The 19,154-nt window shown below is 42.5% G+C and overlaps 1 protein-coding gene across 5 annotated transcripts in view; it reads left to right on the top strand.

Moving 5' to 3' along the window:
• Positions 1 to 19,154, top strand: part of LOC105498234 (discoidin domain receptor tyrosine kinase 2) — a 164,197-nt gene that overhangs the window by 18,911 nt on the left and 126,132 nt on the right. For all 5 annotated transcript variants that reach the window (XM_011770243.3, XM_071081961.1, XM_071081969.1 and 2 more), the window contains one exon: positions 13,093 to 13,256. The gene's annotated coding sequence lies outside the window, so the exon portion shown is untranslated. The remainder of the gene's footprint in view (positions 1 to 13,092; positions 13,257 to 19,154) is intronic.

Below are 19,154 nucleotides of genomic sequence, written 5' to 3'. Positions count from 1 at the left end.
TTCCTAGGTATTTGATTCTCTTTGAAGCAATTGTGAATGGAAGTTCATTCCTGATTTGGCTCTCTGTTTATCTGTTACTGGTGTATAAGAATGCTTGTGATTTTTGCACATTAATTTTGTATCCTGAGACTTTGCTGAAGTTGCTTATCAGCTTAAGGAGATTTTGGGCTGAGACAATGGGGTTTTCTAAATATACAATCATGTCATCTGCAAACAGGGACAATTTGACTTCTTCTTTTCCTAACTGAATACCCTTGATTTCTTTCTCTTGCCTGATTGCCCTAGCCAGAATTTCCAACACTATGTTGAATAGGAGTGGTGAGAGAGGGCATCCCTGTCTTGTGCCAGTTTTCAAAGGGAATTTTTCCAGTTTTTGCCCATTCAGTATGATATTGGCTGTGGGTTTGTCATAAATAGCTCTTATTATTTTGAGATACGTTCCATCAAATCGAATTTATTGAGCGTTTTTAGCATGAAGGGCTGTTGAATTTTGTCAAAAGCCTTTTCTGCATCTATGGAGATAATCATGTAGTTCTTGTCTTTGGTTCTGTTTATATGCTGGATTATGTTTATTGATTTGCAAATGTTGAACCAGCCTTGCATCCCAGGGATGAAGCCCACTTGATCATGGTGGATAAGCTTTTTGATGTGCTGCTGAATCCGGTTTGCCAGTATTGAGGATTTTTGCATTGATGTTCATCAGGGATATTGGTCTAAAATTCTCTTTTTTTGTTGTGTCTCTGCCAGGCTTTGGTATCAGGATGATGTTGGCCTCATAAAATGAGTAGGGAGGATTCCTTCTTTTTCTATTGATTGGAATAGTTTCAGAAGGAATGGTACCAGATCCTCCTTGTACCTCTGGTAGAATTCAGCTGTGAATCCATCTGGTCCTGGACTTTTTTTGGTTGGTAGGCTATTAATTATTGCCTCAATTTCAGAGCCTGCTATTGGTCTATTCAGGGATTCAACTTCTTCCTGGTTTAGTCTTGGAAGAGTGTAAGTGTCCAGGAAATTATCCATTTCTTCTAGATTTTCTAGTTTATTTGCATAGAGGTGTTTATAGTATTCTCTGATGGTAGTTTGTATTTCTGTGGGGTCGGTGGTGATATCCCCTTTATCATTTTTTATTGCATCTATTTGATTCTTCTCTCTTTTCTTCTTTATTAGTCTTGCTAGCGGTCTGTCAATTTTGTTGATCTTTTCAAAAAACCAACTCCTGGATTCATTGATTTTTTGGAGGGTTTTTTGTGTCTCTATCTCCTTCAGTTCTGCTCTGATCTTAGTTATTTCTTGCCTTCTGCTAGCTTTTGAATGCGTTTGCTCTTGCTTCTCTATTTCTTTTAATTGTGATGTTAGAGTGTCAATTTTAGATCTTTCCTGCTTTCTCTTGTGGGCATTTAGTGCTATAAATTTCCCTCTACACACTGCTTTAAATGTGTCCCAGAGATTCTGGTATGTTGTATCTTTGTTCTCATTGGTTTCAAAGAACATCTTTATTTCTGCCTTCATTTCGTTATGTACCCAGTAGTCATTCAGGAGCAGATTGTTCAGTTTCCATGTAGTTGAGCGGTTTTGATTGAGTTTCTTAGTCCTGAGTTCTAGTTTGATTGCACTGTGGTCTGAGAGACAGTTTGTTATAATTTCTGTTCTTGTACATTTGCTGAGGAGTGCTTTACTTCCAATTATGTGGTCAATTTTGGAATAAGTGCGATGTGGTGCTGAGAAGAATGTATATTCTGTTGATTTGGGGTGGAGAGTTCTATATTTGTCTATTAGGTCTGCTTGCTGCAGAGATGAGTTCAATTCCTGGATATCCTTGTTAACTTTCTGTCTTGTTGATCTGTCTAATGTTGACAGTGGAGTGTTGAAGTCTCCCATTATTATTGTATGGGAGTCCAAGTCTCTTTGTAAGTCTCTAAGGACTTGCTTTATGAATCTGGGTGCTCCTGTATTGGGTGCATATATATTTAGGATAGTTAGCTCTTCCTGTTGAATTGATCCCTTTACCATTATGTAATGGCCTTCTTTGTCTCTTTTGATCTTTGATGGTTTAAAGTCTATTTTATCAGAGACTAGTATTGCAACCCCTGCTTTCTTTTGTCCTCCATTTGCTTGGTAAATCTTCCTCCATCCCTTTATTTTGAGCCTATGTATGTCTCTGTGTGTGAGATGGGTTTCCTGAATACAGCAGACTGATGGATCTTGACTCTTTATCCAGTTTGCCAGTCTGTGTCTTTTAATTGGAGCATTTAGTCCATTTACATTTAAGGTTAATATTGTTATGTGTGAACTTGATCCTGCCATTATGATATTAACTGGTTATTTTGCTCGTTAGTTGATGCAGTTTCTTCCTAGCCTCGATGGTCTTTACATTTTGGCATGTTTTTGCAATGGCTGGTACCGGTTGTTCCTTTCCATGTTGAGTGCTTCCTTCAGGGTCTCTTGTAAGGCAGGCCTAGTGGTGACAAAATCTCTAAGCATTTGCTTATCTGTAAAGGATTTTATTTCTCCTTCACTTATGAAACTTAGTTTGGCTGGATATGAAATTCTGGGTTTAAAATTCTTTTCTTTAAGAACGTTGAATATTGGCCCCCACTCTCTTCTGGCTTGGAGAGTTTCTGCCGAGAGATCTGCTGTTAGTCTGATGGGCTTCCCTTTGTGGGTAACCCGACCTTTCTCTCTGGCTGCCCTTAAGATCTTTTCCTTCATTTCAACTTTGGTGAATCTGGCAATTATGTGTCTTGGAGTTGCTCTTCTCGAGGAGTATCTTTGTGGCGTTCTCTGTATTTCCTGGATTTGAATGTTGGCCTGCCCTACTAGGTTGGGGAAGTTCTCCTGGATGATATCCTGAAGAGTGTTTTCCAACTTGGTTCCATTTTCCCCCTCACTTTCAGGCACCCCAATCAGACGTAGATTTGGTCTTTTTACATAATCCCATACTTGTTGCAGGCTTTGTTCATTTCTTTTTCTTCTTTTTTCTTTTGGTTTCTCTTCTCGCTTCATTTCGTTCATTTGATCCTCAATCGCTGATACTCTTTCTTCCAGTTGATCGAGTCGGTTACTGAAGCTTGTGCATTTGTCACGTATTTCTCATGTTATGGTTTTCATCTCTTTCATTTCGTTTATGACCTTCTCTGCATTAATTACTCTAGCCATCAATTATTCCACTTTTTTTTCAAGATTTTTCGTTTCTTTGCGCTGGGTACGTAATTCCTCCTGTAGCTCTGAGAAGTTTGATGGACCGAAGCCTTCTTCTCTCATCTCGTCAAAGTCATTCTCCGTCCAGCTTTGATTCGTTGCTGGCGATGAGCTGCGCTCCTTTGCCGGGGGAGATGCGCTCTTATTTTTTGAATTTCCAGCTTTTCTGCCCTGCTTTTTCCCCATCTTTGTGGTTTTATCTGCCTCTGGTCTTTGATGATGGTGACGTACTGATGGGGTTTTGGTGTAGGTGTCCTTCCTGTTTGATAGTTTTCCTTCTAACAGTCAGGACCCTCAGCTGTAGGTCTGTTGGAGATTGCCTGAGGTCCACTCCAGACCCTGTTTGCCTGGGTGTCAGCAGCAGAGGCTGCAGAAGATAGAATATTGCTGAACAGCGAGTGTACCTGTCTGATTCTTGCTTTGGAAGCTTCCTCTCAGGGGTGTACTCCACCCTGTGAGGTGTGGGGTGTCAGACTGCCCCTCGTGGGGGATGTCTCCCAGTTAGGCTACTCAGGGGTCAGGGACCCACTTGAGCAGGCAGTCTGTCCCTTCTCAGATCTCAACCTCCATGTTGGGAGATCCACTGCTCTCTTCAAAGCTGTCAGACAGAGTCGTTTGCGTCTGCAGCGGTTTCTGCTGCTTTTTTTGTTATCTGTGCCCTGTCCCCAGAGGTGGAGTCTACAGAGACAGGCAGCTTTCCTTTAGCTGCTGTGAGCTCCACCCAGTTTGAGCTTCCCAGCGGCTTTGTTTACCTACTTAAGCCTCAGCAATGGTGGCCGCCCCTCCCCCAGCCTGGCTGCTGCCTTGCTGCGATATCGCAGACTGCTGTGCTAGCAATGAGGGAGGCTCCGTGGGCGTGGGACCCTCCCGGCCAGGTGTGGTATATTATCTCCAGGTGTGCCTGTTTGCTTAAGGCGCAGTATTGGGGTGGGAGTTACCCGATTTTCCAGGTGTTGTGTGTCTCAGTTCCCCTGGCTAAGAAAAGGGATTCCCTTTCCCCTTGCGCTTCCCAGGTGAGGCGATGCCTCGCCCTGCTTCAGCTCTCGCTGGTCGGGCTGCAGCAGTTGACCAGCACCGATTGTCCGGCACTCCCTAGTGAGATGAACCCAGTACCTCAGTTGAAAATGCAGAAATCACCGGTCTTCTGCGTCGCTGGCGCTGGGAGTTGGAGACTGGAGCTGTTCCTATTCAGCCATCTTGCTCCGCCCCCTCTGAAGCCCCTTCTTATGTCTCCATTTCACATTGTGAATATCTGTTTTACTGCAACTAGGCACAACTGCTCTACAATTATCCTCATACATTCCTGTCTTTTCCATTGGGCCAGTGACTCTCAATCTGTATTATGCATCAGAATCACCTGGAGTACTTTTTAAAAAATGCAGGTCCCAGACGCTGCTCCATACTTACTAAATAAGAAATTTTCTGTGCAAATGTCCAGGAGGTCTGCATCTTTTAAAACAGCCCCCCTCAGGTGATTCTGTTGCAGATGTCTGTCTGATCACATTTTGTGTAAAACAGCATTAGACTGTGGATGCCTCAAGAACCATGGCTTTTAAAAAAATCCATCCTTGTATCTCAAGGACTCACTCACTAAATGCTTGTCAGATAAGTAAAAGAATGAATGAAGGGGCAATTGTCAAGAAAGATGTGTTCTTGGGAAGAATATGCTTTTGGCCAGACCCTTGGAAAATTTAGAGATGCATGTTTAAATATCACTTATAATATACTCGGTCTAGACTCTCCTTCCTGGAGGCCAAGTATGGCAAAGAGCCGATGAGAGGGTGGTAGAAAGTACAGATCCATCTACATATATATAAAAAAATGAAAATGCTCCGGACCATCCAGGATGAGATAGAATAAATTTTCTCTTGCTTTTATAAAACTAAAGTCAGTTGAACTAGAAATGTTTAAAAGCACTTGAGGCCCAGAAAGAGATTTGTTCCCTTAAAGTTTTGTGGACCTGACATTTTCTACTTAACTCATAGCTCTAAGGTCAATATGGATTCGTTACCAGAAAAGGGTCCCAATCCACACCCCAAGAGAGGGTTCTTAGACCTCATGCGAGAAAGAGTTCTGGGCAAGTCTATAAAGTGAAAGCAAGTTTATTAGAGAATGAAAGAAACAAAAGAACGGCTACTCCATAGGCAGAGCAGTGGCATGGGCTGCTCAGTTGGGTATACTTATAGTTATTTCTTGATTATATGCTAAATAAGGGGTGGATTATTCATGGATTCATGAAATCCAATAATGGATTCAATATGGATTCAATAATCCATAATCATGGATTATTCATGGATTTCCCTTTTCTGGAAAAGGGGCAGGGATTTCCCTCGGAACTGAGGAGCCCTCCCCTTTTTAGACTATATGAGGTAACTTCCAGATGTTGACATGGCATTTGTAAACTGTGGTAGCACTGGTGGGAGTGTCTTTTAGCATCTTAATGCATTATAATTTGCATCTAATGAGCAGTGAGGATGACCAGAGGTCACTTTCATCACCATCTTGGTTTTGGTGGGACTTGGTAGGCTTCTTTACTGCATCCTGTTTTATCAGTAGGGTCTTTGTGACCTGTATGTATCTTGTGCCAACCTCCTGTCTCATCCTGTGACTAAGAATGCCTTAACCTCCTGGGAATGCAGCCCAGCAGGTCTCAGTCTTGTTTTACCCAGCCCCTATTCAAGATGGAGTCACTCTGGTTCAAATGCCTCTGACAGAATCATTCCTGTATTTAGCAAGAGGTTTTTTTTTTTTTTTTTTTTTTTTTTTTTTTTTTAGAGTACTTACTAAAAAGCTTGTATTTAATAAGACATAGTCCTTTCCCTTTCTGAGTTTATTTTCAGTTAGAAAATTCAGGGAGCAGTAAAAGAGCAATGCAAGTAAATGGGGGGATACTTGTTCAGAATCTGCAAATGTAAGAGTGCATGGAAGGGTTTGTATAGCCAGGGGACTGGTGCTGGATGCTGCAAATTGAATAAGAATTGGAATAAATTGGATAGCCAGGAAGCAAAGAGCAGTGGAACAGATGCTTGGCAGTCAGATTGCTTATGGCTGGCTGGTTCAGTTAACAGTAAGGACAGGAGCCTAGGGTGGTGCGATATTTGCCTTGGGGAGCATAGAGAAATAGCATTGCATAGATGTGTTTTCTGACATTAAGTAGAGCTTTGGATGTTGTGGAATTTTGAACATTTCCTTTATATGAAAGCCGGTGAATTGCAGGGGAGAACAAATCAAGTCAGGGAGACCTACTAGAAGGCTGCTTTCTCAGAACAAGGAGCACTGAGGAAAAAATTAAAAACAAATAAACAAAAAAAGAAGGTTGCTTTTGGTAGTCCAGATGTGAAGGGACAGGGTTTAGACCAGGGTGGTGGAGTGCAGAAAGAAAAGCCAGAGGGATGTGGAAGGACAAGATGGCATGACCATGAATGGTGGCAGAAGCAGTGTGGAATGAGCACATCAGGGGATGTGGAACATATGAGAACAAAAACACTCATTTTCTCACCAGAACCCTTAGTAGGAGACAGTACCTTAAGCTTACAGTGAGGATTCCAAATTGAAATTGCTCAGTAGCTGTTTCACCCTTTGTTGCTGGCAGAGCAGATGGCTCTGGAAGAGACTAGGACAATTTGTTGCTTCTTCTGTCTCTCATCACTCCCCGACCTCATCCCACAGTGAGGACCACTCACTAGTGACATTTCTGCTTTAGACCGACAAAGGAAGTCTTGCTAATGAGACTTAGGCACTGTTTCCCAAAGTGCCATTCTTGGAAATCTGTGGGTTTGTAAGTAGATTACAGGGTAACAGTTCCATGGTCAAATTAGTTCAAAAAGTATTGTTAGAGAATTAAGCAAGTTTCTTTACTGCAGGATGTCCCACAGTCTTTAATATGGTAATCAACATTTTGACTATCCAAGAGAGGGCGAGCTTGGAGCACTCCACAAACTTTTTGGATCATGGAGCTCTTTTAAAAAGAAGCACCTTGAAAGAAGAGGATAACACAGCATATATGTAAAGAAATTAGGGACTAGAAAGTTTGTCTCTTGCACTAGAGGTTGGTAGTGTCATGCAAAAAAACAAGAGTTGGGATTTGGGTCCAGGCTTTACCACTAACTGGTGATCTGGGGTAAGTCATTGAATGTCTCTGAGGTTCAGTTTTCCCAGGGGTTATGTTCATTGTAAATGAACTCTTCAACTCCTTTCAAAAGCCTGTCTTTATACTCAAAAAGGAAAATAATCTGCACTTTCTCTACTCTGCAATAACTCTGGTGGTGGAGGCAGTGGTAGGAAAAGAGAGGGTAGAGGGGACAGTGACAAGAAGATGAATAAGATACGGTCTGAACCCCTGAGCTGATTCGACTGTTGGGCCCAGTTACAGTGCTGGGCTGATGTAACAAAGATAGATGAAGTTTGCAGTGTGTTCTCAGGCTTCTCTGAATCCAGCCACATCATGTGATATACAGCAACTAGTTCAGTTGCTAAGCAACACTAATTCCCAATGGTCACTTAATCCGTCTAGTCTCAGTTCTGCTATTAAGAAGCTGTGAGGCCTTGGATAAATCAATTAACCCTCTGGGTTTGGGTTTCCTTCATCTGTAAAATAAGGAGGTTGGGTTAGGTCTGGAACCATTTTTAAGTTGACCCAAGTCTTACCTGGAAGAAGGTAAAGGAAACACAGCTGTTCTCCTCTCACCCACCCCATGCAGGTGGGCCCCAACGTTCTGTCTTCGCTTTTCTTCTCTTCCTTCCTCCTGGATCACTTAATCCGTCTCAGACTTTAATTATTGCATTTATGTAGTTGAAGTTCAAATGTGGATCTCTAAGACCAACTCCTCTCTTGAATGCCAAAGTCAAGGTGTGTCTATCTGTTTTCATTCTAAGGAAATCAAATTACTTATGTTTCAAACCAAACTCACAGTCTCCCCTTACAAACCAATTCCTCTTCCAGGTTAAAAATAAATAAATAAATAACTGGCCAGGTGCTGTGGCTCATGCCTGTAATCCCAACATTTTGGGAGGCCAAGGAAGGCAGATCACTTGAGGTCAGGAATTCGAGAACAGCCTGGTCAACATGGTGAAACCGCATCTCTACTAAAAATACAAAAATTAGCAGGGTGGAGTGGCGCACACCTGTAATCTCAGCTACACAGGAGGCTGAAGCAGGAGAATCACTTGAACCTGGGAGGTGAAGGTTGCAATGAACCAAGATTGCATCACTGCACTCCAGCCTAGGCAACAGAGTGAGACTCCATATCAAAAATAAATTCATAAATAAATAAATAACTATGTGCTCCTGGTCACATGCAGCCCAGACACCCAGGCTTTTTGACTCCTTCCTTCTTCCCTCCTGTGGTAGTCACTGGTCAACTCTCAATTCTCTCCACATTATTATTATTATTTTTTGAGACAGTCTTGCTCTGTTACCCTGGCTGGAGTGCAGTGACTCGATCTCAGCTCACTGCAACCTCAGCCTTCCAGGTTCAAGTGATTCTCATGTCCCAGCCTCCGAAGCAGCTGAGATTACAGTGGGCGTGCACCACCATGCCCAGCTAATTTTTGTATTTTTAGTAAAGACGTGTTTTCACCTTGTTGGCCAGGGTGGTCTTGAACTTCTGGCCTCAAATGATCCACCTGCGTTGGCCTCCCGAAGTGCTGGGATTACAGGCATGAGCCATCGTGCCCAGCCCCTCTCTATATTATTATATGTCCACATTATTTATTTCCCTTTCCTGATGTCATTATTGTACATAAGGCTTTCATTGGTCATCCTGTCCCAGGTCTCTCCTCCAAAGCACTCCATATGCCAGGTTCAGCCTCACAGAGCTTCTCTGAGCCTGCCATCCCACCTCTCCAAAGCCCTTCCTGGCTCTCTTGTGCTCACCCCTTGGTGGCATTCGGAGCCCTGCGTTTTCCCACCTCAATCATCTTCCAGCTTCCAGCTTTGTCTTCAATTACCTGTGTGTTCCTGTCCTCCTGCCAACTATTTATTAGTCTTCTTATCTCATAACTTGCCTATTCAAATTGTTCCCTTTTCTTAGACTTTTGTCTGCATTCTTTCTACCTGACAAAATCCTAGTGATATTTCAAGAGTCAGCTCAAATAATGCCTCCTCACTCCAACAAATCTTTAGGGAACTCTCAACTGGCTTGATTTCTCCTTCTTTTAGTGCCTTGTTCTTTTCTTTCTTACTACCTTACCAACCCAAACTATATATCTACTTTATCTTGTAGTATCCTTTATATCTTTTTTGAGGCCAAGGAACATGTTTCCTTCATCTTTCTATCAACTATAGTGCATATTATATATTAGGAACTCAAAAACATGGTTGAATAAATTCCTATTAAATTATTAAGCTATTAAAACAATAATCTATTGAAATAATGTAATAATCTTAATCTCCTAACAAAATACTAATTAAATTTAAGTAAAATAAATAATCTACAATAATCCAAAAATGAATTGAATCTTGGTTTACTCTTTGGTGTTTTACCATTCTACTTTTGTGTCAAGTTTAGAAATAATTTTCTGAAGAATTTTGACTTTGATTTTAGTTATACTTTTGCTTAAGTAAGACCATCAGCCTATGGTTAAGGATATTTGTCTGTCCTGTGAAATCTCACTATCTCCAAGAAACCGGCTGGCTTCACTACATCATGGGAAAGGTGTTATCTTTCCTAGTTGGAGCGTCATCTGATGATGTGGTTGAAAACATGCACTTTGGCATAAGACAGACTTGGTTTGGAATTCCGACTCTGGCCTTGTTAGGGCTGCTTGGGGAATTTAGTTAGCATCTCTAAATATTGGTTTCCTCATTTGTAAATGGAGGTAATAATACATCCTGTAATTGTAGGTACTGGTTCTACTCTTGGAAGGATTCAAAAATTGTCATACTTAGCTGAGGGGCTCCTCCAAGCCTGGGCGGGGTTTTCTGTATGCTCTATGGACCTACAAATGCAAACCACACTGGACTATGTAATTTCAGAGACAGATTGGAAAGCTGAAACAGAAATGCAGGGACTGTTGGTGCCCATCTTCCTGGCTTGGTGGGGAGGGATGCAGGAAAGCAGACTTGTGCTTCTCATCTTGAATCAGACAGATGACAGACACTCCAGGAAATTCCTTTTGTTTGGGAAAAAAATGCTCTACCGTCTTCTCTTACCTCAGTTTCCTACATTCCCAGACTTCCTAAAAGACTACACCACTGGGGTTCCCTGAGAAACCAGCTAAGTCCAGGACATAAGATCAGCCCCACAGCTCATTTTGGTTCATAGACAATAAGGAAAGGGGACTTAACAATTACTGAGTGCTGAGTACCCACTATGTGGTAGGAACATTTTCTACATAATTATAATTATACTTCCTCATAACTTTGTCACATAAGTATCATCTCTATTTTACAAGTAGATGCTAAGCAACCTCCCAAGATTGTACAGCTAGTAAATCTGAGTGAAGAAATGAACTCAGATAGTCTATAAAACTTTTAGCATTTGTGGCCAGGCATAGTGGCTTATGCCTCTAATCCCAGCACATTGGGAGGACGAGGTGGGAGGACTGCTTGAACTCAGGAGTTAGCGATCAGCCTGGGCTACATGGCAAAACCTTGTCTGTACAAAAAATACAAAAATTAGCTGGGTGTGGTGGCATGCACCTGCAGTCCCGGCTACTTGGGAGGCTGAGGTAGGAGGATCGCTTGAACCCAGGAGGTGGAGGTTGCAGTGAGCCATGATCACACTACTGCACTTCAACCTGTGTGACAGAGCAAGGCCCTGTCTTAACAAACAAACAAGCAAACAAACAAAGAAAGAAACTTTTAGCATTTGAGATCTTCAATGTGATCAAAGCAAATTAGCTTTATGAGGCGGGGTTTCCTTTAGCTTCTATGTCAGCGAAATTGTGAACCAACAGGATTTACCTTTTGCCACCTTAGTACTGCGGGAAACTAGCTTTCAGAAATATTGTTTGAGGGCTGGGCACGGTGGCTCATGCCTGTAATCCCAGCACTTTGGGACGCCAAGGCGAGTGGATCACCTGAGGTCAGGAGTTCGAGACCAGCCTGAGCAACATGTCCAAACCCTGTCTCTATAAAAATACAAAAACTAGCCAAGTATGGTGGCGCATGCCTGTAATCCTAGATACTTGGGAAGCTGAGGCATGAGAATCACTTGAACCCTAGAGGCGGAGGTTGCAGTGGTTGAGATCATGGATCGTGTCTACTGCACTCCAGCCTGGGTGATAGAGTGAGACTCTGTCTCAAAAAACAAAAAACAAACAAACAAACAAACGAAAAACTGTTTGGGGACACTTGGGTCCTGTTTTCTTCCCTGACGCTGATGTGATGCTGATGATAGTGAGTGTTTCAAGAACTAGGAGAGACTGGTGGTTGTAAACATCCCTATAAACGTTAGCTCAGAGATTGTTAATGTTAATTTTCTGGAGCAGTGTGAGGTAAGCCCCAAGTAGTAAAGGGCAGAAGTATAGTAAAAGTTTGGTTGTTTTGTCAACTTTGCAAGACTTCAGCTGGATACCTTGTTAGGAAACTAGAAGCTGGAGGAAAGTTGTGCTAAGATGTGTAGCATTTGTTCTTGCTTTGTGTGGCCATTTTATTCCCAATAAGTACTCCACTAAAGAAATGGGCAACTTACAGCAGCCATTCAGCAGCCCGCCTGAACACTGTGGCACTGTATATAGTTATAGGGAGTTATATCCATTCAGAGGGACACACCAGATCAGAGGAAAGGAAAGAGGTAACTATGTATGCAGACGTGGAACTGTCCCCAACATGTATAACAGACAAGCCAAGGTGAAATATATAGCATGCTAATATCCAACTTTTTAAATTAAAAATCTGTGCCTCTCAAGGTATGGTGGCTCACATTTGTAATCCCAGCACTTTGTGAGGCCGAGGTGGGAGGATCGCTTGATTGCCTGAAGCCAGGAGTTCGAGACCAGCTTGGGCAACATAGCAAGACCTGGTCTCTATAAAAAAATACAAAAATTAGCTGGGCATGGTGGTGTGTGCCTGTAGTCCTAGCTACTCAGGAGGCTGAGGCAGAAGGATCACTTGAGCCCAGGAGTTCAAGGCTGCCGTGAGCTATGATCACTCCACTCCACTCCAGCCTGGGCAACAAAGCAAGACCCTGTCTAAAGAATACTACAGCAAAACAAACAAACAAACAAACAAACCCAAAACACTACAAATCCATAGTTTTTATATATGTGTAAAGTATTTCTAGAAAATTACTCAAGTAACTGATAACTAGTTACCTCTGAAGGTGGGGATGGTGTGGTGGAAATGAGACTCACTTTTCATTGTCCAGAGCAGTGATTCCTAGCGTGTTCTGGGATTCCTGGTAGTCCTTGAGACCCTTTCAGGAGATCCATAGATCAAAATTATTTTAATAATAATACCAAGTTGCTTTTATTCTCATTCTCTCATGAGTGTACAGTGGAGTTTTCCAGAGGCTCAGTGACATGTGCCATTGCAACAAATTGAATCCAGAAGCAGATATGATAATACAACTGTGTCTGGTCAAGCCAAATATTTAAGAGATTTTAAAGAATGTAAAATGATATAATTCTTCTCATTTTGAAGATGAAGTTATTTTTATAACAATTTTGAAGATAAAGTTATTTTTATAACAAGTATTATTCAACAAAATTACTATTATTTAATGAGTTAATACACAAATTTTAAATTCTCAGTTTTAATTTCTAACTGGGCAAATATCAGTAGGTATAAACAACATCCTTCTGAGATCCTCTGGGATACATCCAATTCCTTCAGTGCCTGGTGTGCTTGGAAAGCTTCTTTTGCACAGTGCTGGACAGGAGTGCCAAGGACAAAAGAAATGTGAATAGAACCGAAGTCTGTAATAAAATATTGCTTTCTCTTTTTCCCAGCCTCCATCAGGGGAGATCTACAAGTTGCCTGGGGTTCAATGCTATAGAAAGTTCCAAGGTTTGTGGCTTGAATTGTTCTAAAGAAGCTGAAATAATTGAAGAGAAGTAGAGGCCAGCTGTTTTTGAGGATCCTGCTCCACAGAGAATGCTCTGCCCCTGTTGATGTAAGTAGATCCAGTCACCGAGGCTCTGTTACCACATGAGATTGGGAGTGGTGTGGCTCACATTGAATCCCCCCACTTATCCTGCCTGGTGTCACAGGGAAAGTTGAACACTTGGTTTCTGTGCCTAGGGCTGCTATCAGATGAGGAGACAATGTATTTGACTATATAGGAAATCTGATATGGACTGTCAATTAACTCATTTTCACTTCCATTGATTTGGTCGTGACCAGCCCTAGATTAGAGGGCAGTTCTGGAGTGTCCTGGCCTAGAGTGTCTTCCTCAGTTTTGAGTGAGCCAGGGTATCTGGCCTCTTTCTGGGACTTCTCTGTCCTTACAGGACCCACTGGAAATCTCTAGGGTTCCTGCGTCAATTCATGTTTTCTAATATTAAAATTTGTTTTTATTTTTAACAATCATTTTATAAGTTGTTTTCTTCTAGGAATAATTTGAGGTGATTTAGAGTAAAACAATACTTAATAGAAGCACTACAACCAGGATAATAGTACAAGAGTCCTGTAATTATGTTTTGGGGAAATTAAATGTAAGAAAACCTAGCCCAGGGATACTGATTGCAGATTCGTACCACGCTTAGCTGTGACTCAAGGCAAAAAGAGAAGCATGCTATATTGCAGAACTTTTATTAGGAAACTATTTCCACATATCAAGGTGGTCTGCTACAGGTGAATTTTGGTCTGAATGGGACTTCTCGGTTCATCCTTTGGCAGGCTCAAATCCCACCGAGGATCTAGAACTGTAGCAATTTCTAGATTGCATCTGAGACCTTCCCAGCCTGGAGCTCCATATCTCCTTCATGCCTGTGCCTCTAGCATCTAGCACAGGGTCTGACACATGGAGGATGCTCAGTGAGAGCCCTCAGATTCAACTTGGGCTTTACTGTGTTCTGCACAGCTTCTGGAATGTGTGCTGAATGAATGAATGATTGAGTAAATAATGTGAATGATTATTGGGATAAGGGTGGGGCTAAAGTAGTATTTTCTTACATTCCCCAGAAGATTTCTTCTCCCTGTCAAGATGCTTATTGGATTATCCCCTCCTCTCTGTTTATTATCTAGGGAATGCCTCATTGCTCTTTAGTTTCCTGGTGGTAATAATTCACTTCATAGTTTAATATCTTAGATTTTCTTCTTCCCACAGATTGCCTTGAAATTTGCCTTTTCTTCCTCTCTCACTTTCTTCCTTCCTCTTTCTTTTCCTCCCTTTTTTCCTTCCTTATGATAGACTCTTGGTATGGGAGAGTTAAGAGATCTTAACTTGAGCCTTCACAGTGTATATTTTAGAATGAATAATTCATTGCTATGCTTCACCACCAACCAGAAATTATTATAGTGTTTCTCTATTACATGAGATTTTTCAAACATTATTTATCTATCATTTGTTCTGCTTTACCTTTCAGAAACTATCACTGTGGTCTTTTCTTGCCCTGCCATTGGATTTTTTTTTTTTTTTTAACAGGGTCTTGCTCTGTCTGTCACCTAGGCTGGAGTGTAGCAGTGCGATCTTGTGCAATCTTGGCTCACTGCAACCTCTGCCTCCAGGCTCAAGTGATCTTCCCACCTCAGCCTCCCAAGTAGCTGGAAATACAGGTGTACGCCACCACTTTGTATTTTTTGTGGAGATGGGGGTCTCACTATGTTGTCCAGGCTGGTCTTGAATTCCTGAGCTCAAGCAATCCTACCACCATGGCCTCCTAAAGTGCTCGGATTACAGGCATGAGCCACCATGCCTGGCCACCAATCTTAAACAGTGATTTCCATAAATTATTGTTTCAATATTCAAGGCATGTGCTATATATAGCCTTGTCCTATGAAGCCTGATTTCGGTGCCCTCCTCCAACCCCACTGTCATATTATCCCTAGAACTATCTCACATACCTTGGCTCCTCCAGGAAGAGTCCTTCTGGTCATCAATTCAGGCTCATTCTCTTTCTGGGAATGATCAGACTGAATATTTCAATCTGTTTAGAGATTTACTAAGTTTTAGTTTCTTGTGTTTCTTATTAATAGGGAGACCAAATAATTCAGCATCCAATCTGGAGAACTAGTGAGGACAGGAGAAGTTATTAATAGGTAATCTGGAACATAAGGCATACTCTGGATGGGTGTGGCCACCTACTTTTCAAAGATATTGCCTCTTTAATAGGTACTGAGAGCAGAAGGGTAACAACAGCCTTTGGAGATTGAACTCCTGAGTTCTGTTCAGTTGTCTGGGGCTAGGGAACTCTGACACAGATTTTGTAGCACTGAGTATTTCTAACAAGCTGTGGGGGGCCTGTCTCCTAGTGGATGTTAGAGTTCCCAAAGGGAGAAGTCAAGACCACTGCAGCACCGATGGCCCCGTGCTTATGAGATCCAGTGGTGGTACCCCCAGTCAGTCTTCCTCCACCCTCTCCTTCCGCTTTTCCCTTTTCCTCCCCTTCTTCCCTTGCCCTCCCCACTCCCCAATCTGCTCCCTTCTCTTTTGGATCCTTATTCTCTCCCTCTCCCTTCCACCCCCTCCTCCGTCTGTCTCCCTCCTTTTCTGTATTCTCTTTCCATCGCCTTCTCTTTCACTATTTTCTTCTCTCCCTTTGCCATTCACACTGTCTTCCTTTCCTTCTCTCTTCTAAAATGGCTCTTCCAAAATCATTGGAGGGCAGCTCAAAAGAGCAACTCTGCCAACATTAATTTCTCCTTGAAAGGGAAAAGCCTGCATTTCCAATTATGACTTAGTCTTCCTTCATTAGTTAGAAACTGTCTTTTTCCCACAGCAAGTGGCCTAGGAATGGTGTGTTTCTCGCAAGTCTCTGGTTGGAGGTTCTGGTTTTATGTATTCTGCTGTGCACACTTTCCAGGGCATGAAGACAGGGCAGCCTGGGGCATTGCAGGTGGGAGTGGCAGTGAGGATGATGGTCTGGCTGTGATAGGACACACCTGGAAATGTCTGCTTGTCACAGAATGGATTACAGCTGAAGTAAACAAAACTCTGTGATCATGTTGCTGCATAAACCCCAACGTCTGAAATTTGGGATGATGGCTGTGCCAGGATTATTTTAGAAAGACAAATTCAGGATCAGTGTTCAACTAACCAGAGAATCTATAGCTGCTGTGGATGTCCCTCCACCAGAGAGGGAGAGAGCGTAGCAGAAACTGAGGAGAGAAGCTCTTTAGGCCACTCAACGGCTCACGTCCGTAGTCCCAGCACTTTGGGATGCCGAGGAGGGAGGCTCACTTGAGCCAGGTTGGAGAGCAGCCTCGGCAATGTCGCAAGACCTTGTCTGTACAAAACAAAAACAAAAACAAAACAAAAACAAAAACAAAAGCCAGGTGTGATGGTGCCTGCCTGTGGTTCCAGCTACTGGGGAGGCTGAGGCGGAAGAATTTTTTGAGCCTGGGAGGTCGAGGCATGGTAAGCCCTGTTCACATCGCTGCACTCCAGCCCGGGTGATAGAATGAGACCTTGTCTCAATAACAAATAAATAAATTAAATAAATAAATAAATAAATAAGTAAAAGTTCTTCGAAGAGGAATGGAGGGGAGGAACCAAGGGCTGAACATGGACAATTCTAGGCAAACAGGGCTCCAGAAACCTTCTGAAAAGCATAAGCTGAGAGCAGACTTCAGTAACATGAAGAAAGAACTAGGGAGGAGGGGAGCAGTCTAGAGAATAACATGCTCTTATTTGTTCATGGGATTCATAAACTGTGGACAATATTTTTATTTACCAAAAAGATAACAAAGTTTATTGAGTACCTGTAATGTGTAAGGGACTCTGGAAGTAGTCTGAAGGGATACAAATATAAATAAGAGAGAATTCCAGCCTCGGTTTCTCATGGGCATGGGCTAATAGGAAAGGAAAGGAACAAAAAAGAGAATTACACTCAAGGGAGGCGAGCATGAGTCAGGACCATGACAAATGGTTGAGGGAAGGAAAGAACACTTGTAGCTGGGATGTTTAAGGAACACGTGCTTTGAATATAGAGGGTGTGGAGCTTGAGCCAAGCCTTGGGGGCTAGGAAGGAATTTGATATGCAGAAGGGAAGATGTGGGTCATTATCGTTGGAGCTGACCTAGGCAGCTGTGATCTGGTGAACAAGTACTGTGCTGGGCATGTGGAGTGGAGGGGAGGGAGGAAATGGCTGTCTACTTGGGGCAGAGGATTGGGTTGAGGAGCGGTGGAAGGTAACACTGGAAAGGAAGACAATTGCCAGACTGTGAAGAGCCCTGACTGTTGGCTGGGCTAAGACATCTGGACAGTCTGGACACCATGTTAGGGATTCAGCACGTGCATTTTATGTGCTCTAGCGGGGAAGGATGACTTTACTGTTAGAGATGCTCATTTCTGATGTCCCTCTTGCTGAGTGTGAGTGCAGTCCTGAATCAGATATAAGGTGTCATGACAATAAACCATTTGGAAAATGTAAAAAAAATGTATGCATGAAGCACTTGAAACAAGCATTTTCTAAGGTCTCAATTTCTTGTTTTTGCTTTGATCATTATAGCTTATAAGAGTAGATTTCAGGGTTAGCCACAAACTCTATTGCTGTCAGAGCAGATTTGGGCTGCTAGGTAGAATCTTATTTTCATTGTTTTGATTCTCATTTCTTTGTAATTTTTTGTATTATACTACATATTTTAGCCCCAAATTGTGGGCTGCAGGAACAATGTTGTTAAGTATTTTTGGCTGGCAGTGTTCACTAAATTGCTTCCTGAGCCTGAACTTGCTCAAACTTCCTGTTTTTTAGGGCACAGAACTCCTGGTTTCTCCATTTATGATGGATGAGAGGGGTTTGGAGTCTCTTTTCTAGACTTTCATAGCATGTTTCAGGATTTCCCACTGATATCTAATTGTCTTATAAGAGACATTACCTTTTTTTCCGGACTCAAAAAACCATGATCCCTTCTAGGTAAGGTCTGAGTCTCTGTCAAACATTTTCACTTTTGCGTAACATTTAGCATAGTATTTATCAGGCATTACTTTATTTGAGGGTAGAGGAGGTAGGTGGCGGTGGGCAGTTGGGACCCCCCACCCCGTGCTTATGTTCTGGTCCAGTATTAAGTCGTGTAGAGAATGGTCTAAAATAGATCTGTGCTATCTGAAATATTATCTAGTGAGAGCATTGGCATCATCAAAGAGCTTGTTAAAAATGCAGGATCTAAGCTGGGCGTGGTGGCTCACGCCTGTAATCCCAGCACTTTGGGAGGCCGAGGCAGGTGGATCACGAGGTCAGGAGATCGAGACCATCCTGGCTAACACGGTGAAACCCTGTCTCTACTAAACATATAAAAAAAAATTAGCCGGGCATGGTGGCGGGCGCCTGTAGTCCCAGCTACTCGGGAGGCTGAGGCAGGAGAATGGCATGAACCCGGGAGGTGGAGGTTGCAGTGAACCGAGATCGCGCCACTGCCCTCCAGCCTGGGCAACAGAGTGAGACTCCGTCTCAAAAAAAAAAAAAAAAAAAAAATGCAGGATCTAAGACCTCAGACTAAATCAGAATCTGTGTAATTTGGCTGTCCTTTGAGACTTGCTGGTCTCCAGATGTAATGTATACACATCACCTAGGGATCACGTTAAATGCAAGTTCTGGCACTCAGTTGCTTTGGTAATGATACAACAACCAGGCCTTGAAGTTTTCTCGCTTCAAAGCAACTTCCTATCTAGAGATGTCACTGGACACCTTCCCTCCTGAGAGTGACACTCCTGCACAGAACAGATGGTTTATGACAGGAGTTGAAAAACTGTGGCCTGCTGGTGATACCCAGCCTGCCACCTCTTTTTGCAAATAAAGTTTTATTAGATCACAGTGACACTCATGTATTTACATATTGTCTATGGCCTCTTTTGTGCTGTATTGACTGAGTTGCATAGTTGTAAAAGAGACCGTATGACCCACAAAGCCAA

The sequence above is a fragment of the Macaca nemestrina genome, chromosome 1, assembly GCF_043159975.1.
Source record: "Macaca nemestrina isolate mMacNem1 chromosome 1, mMacNem.hap1, whole genome shotgun sequence".
NCBI lineage: Eukaryota > Metazoa > Chordata > Mammalia > Primates > Cercopithecidae > Macaca > Macaca nemestrina.
The sequence above is the reverse complement of the archived record's forward strand: the minus strand, read 5'-3'. Positions and strand labels throughout refer to the sequence as shown.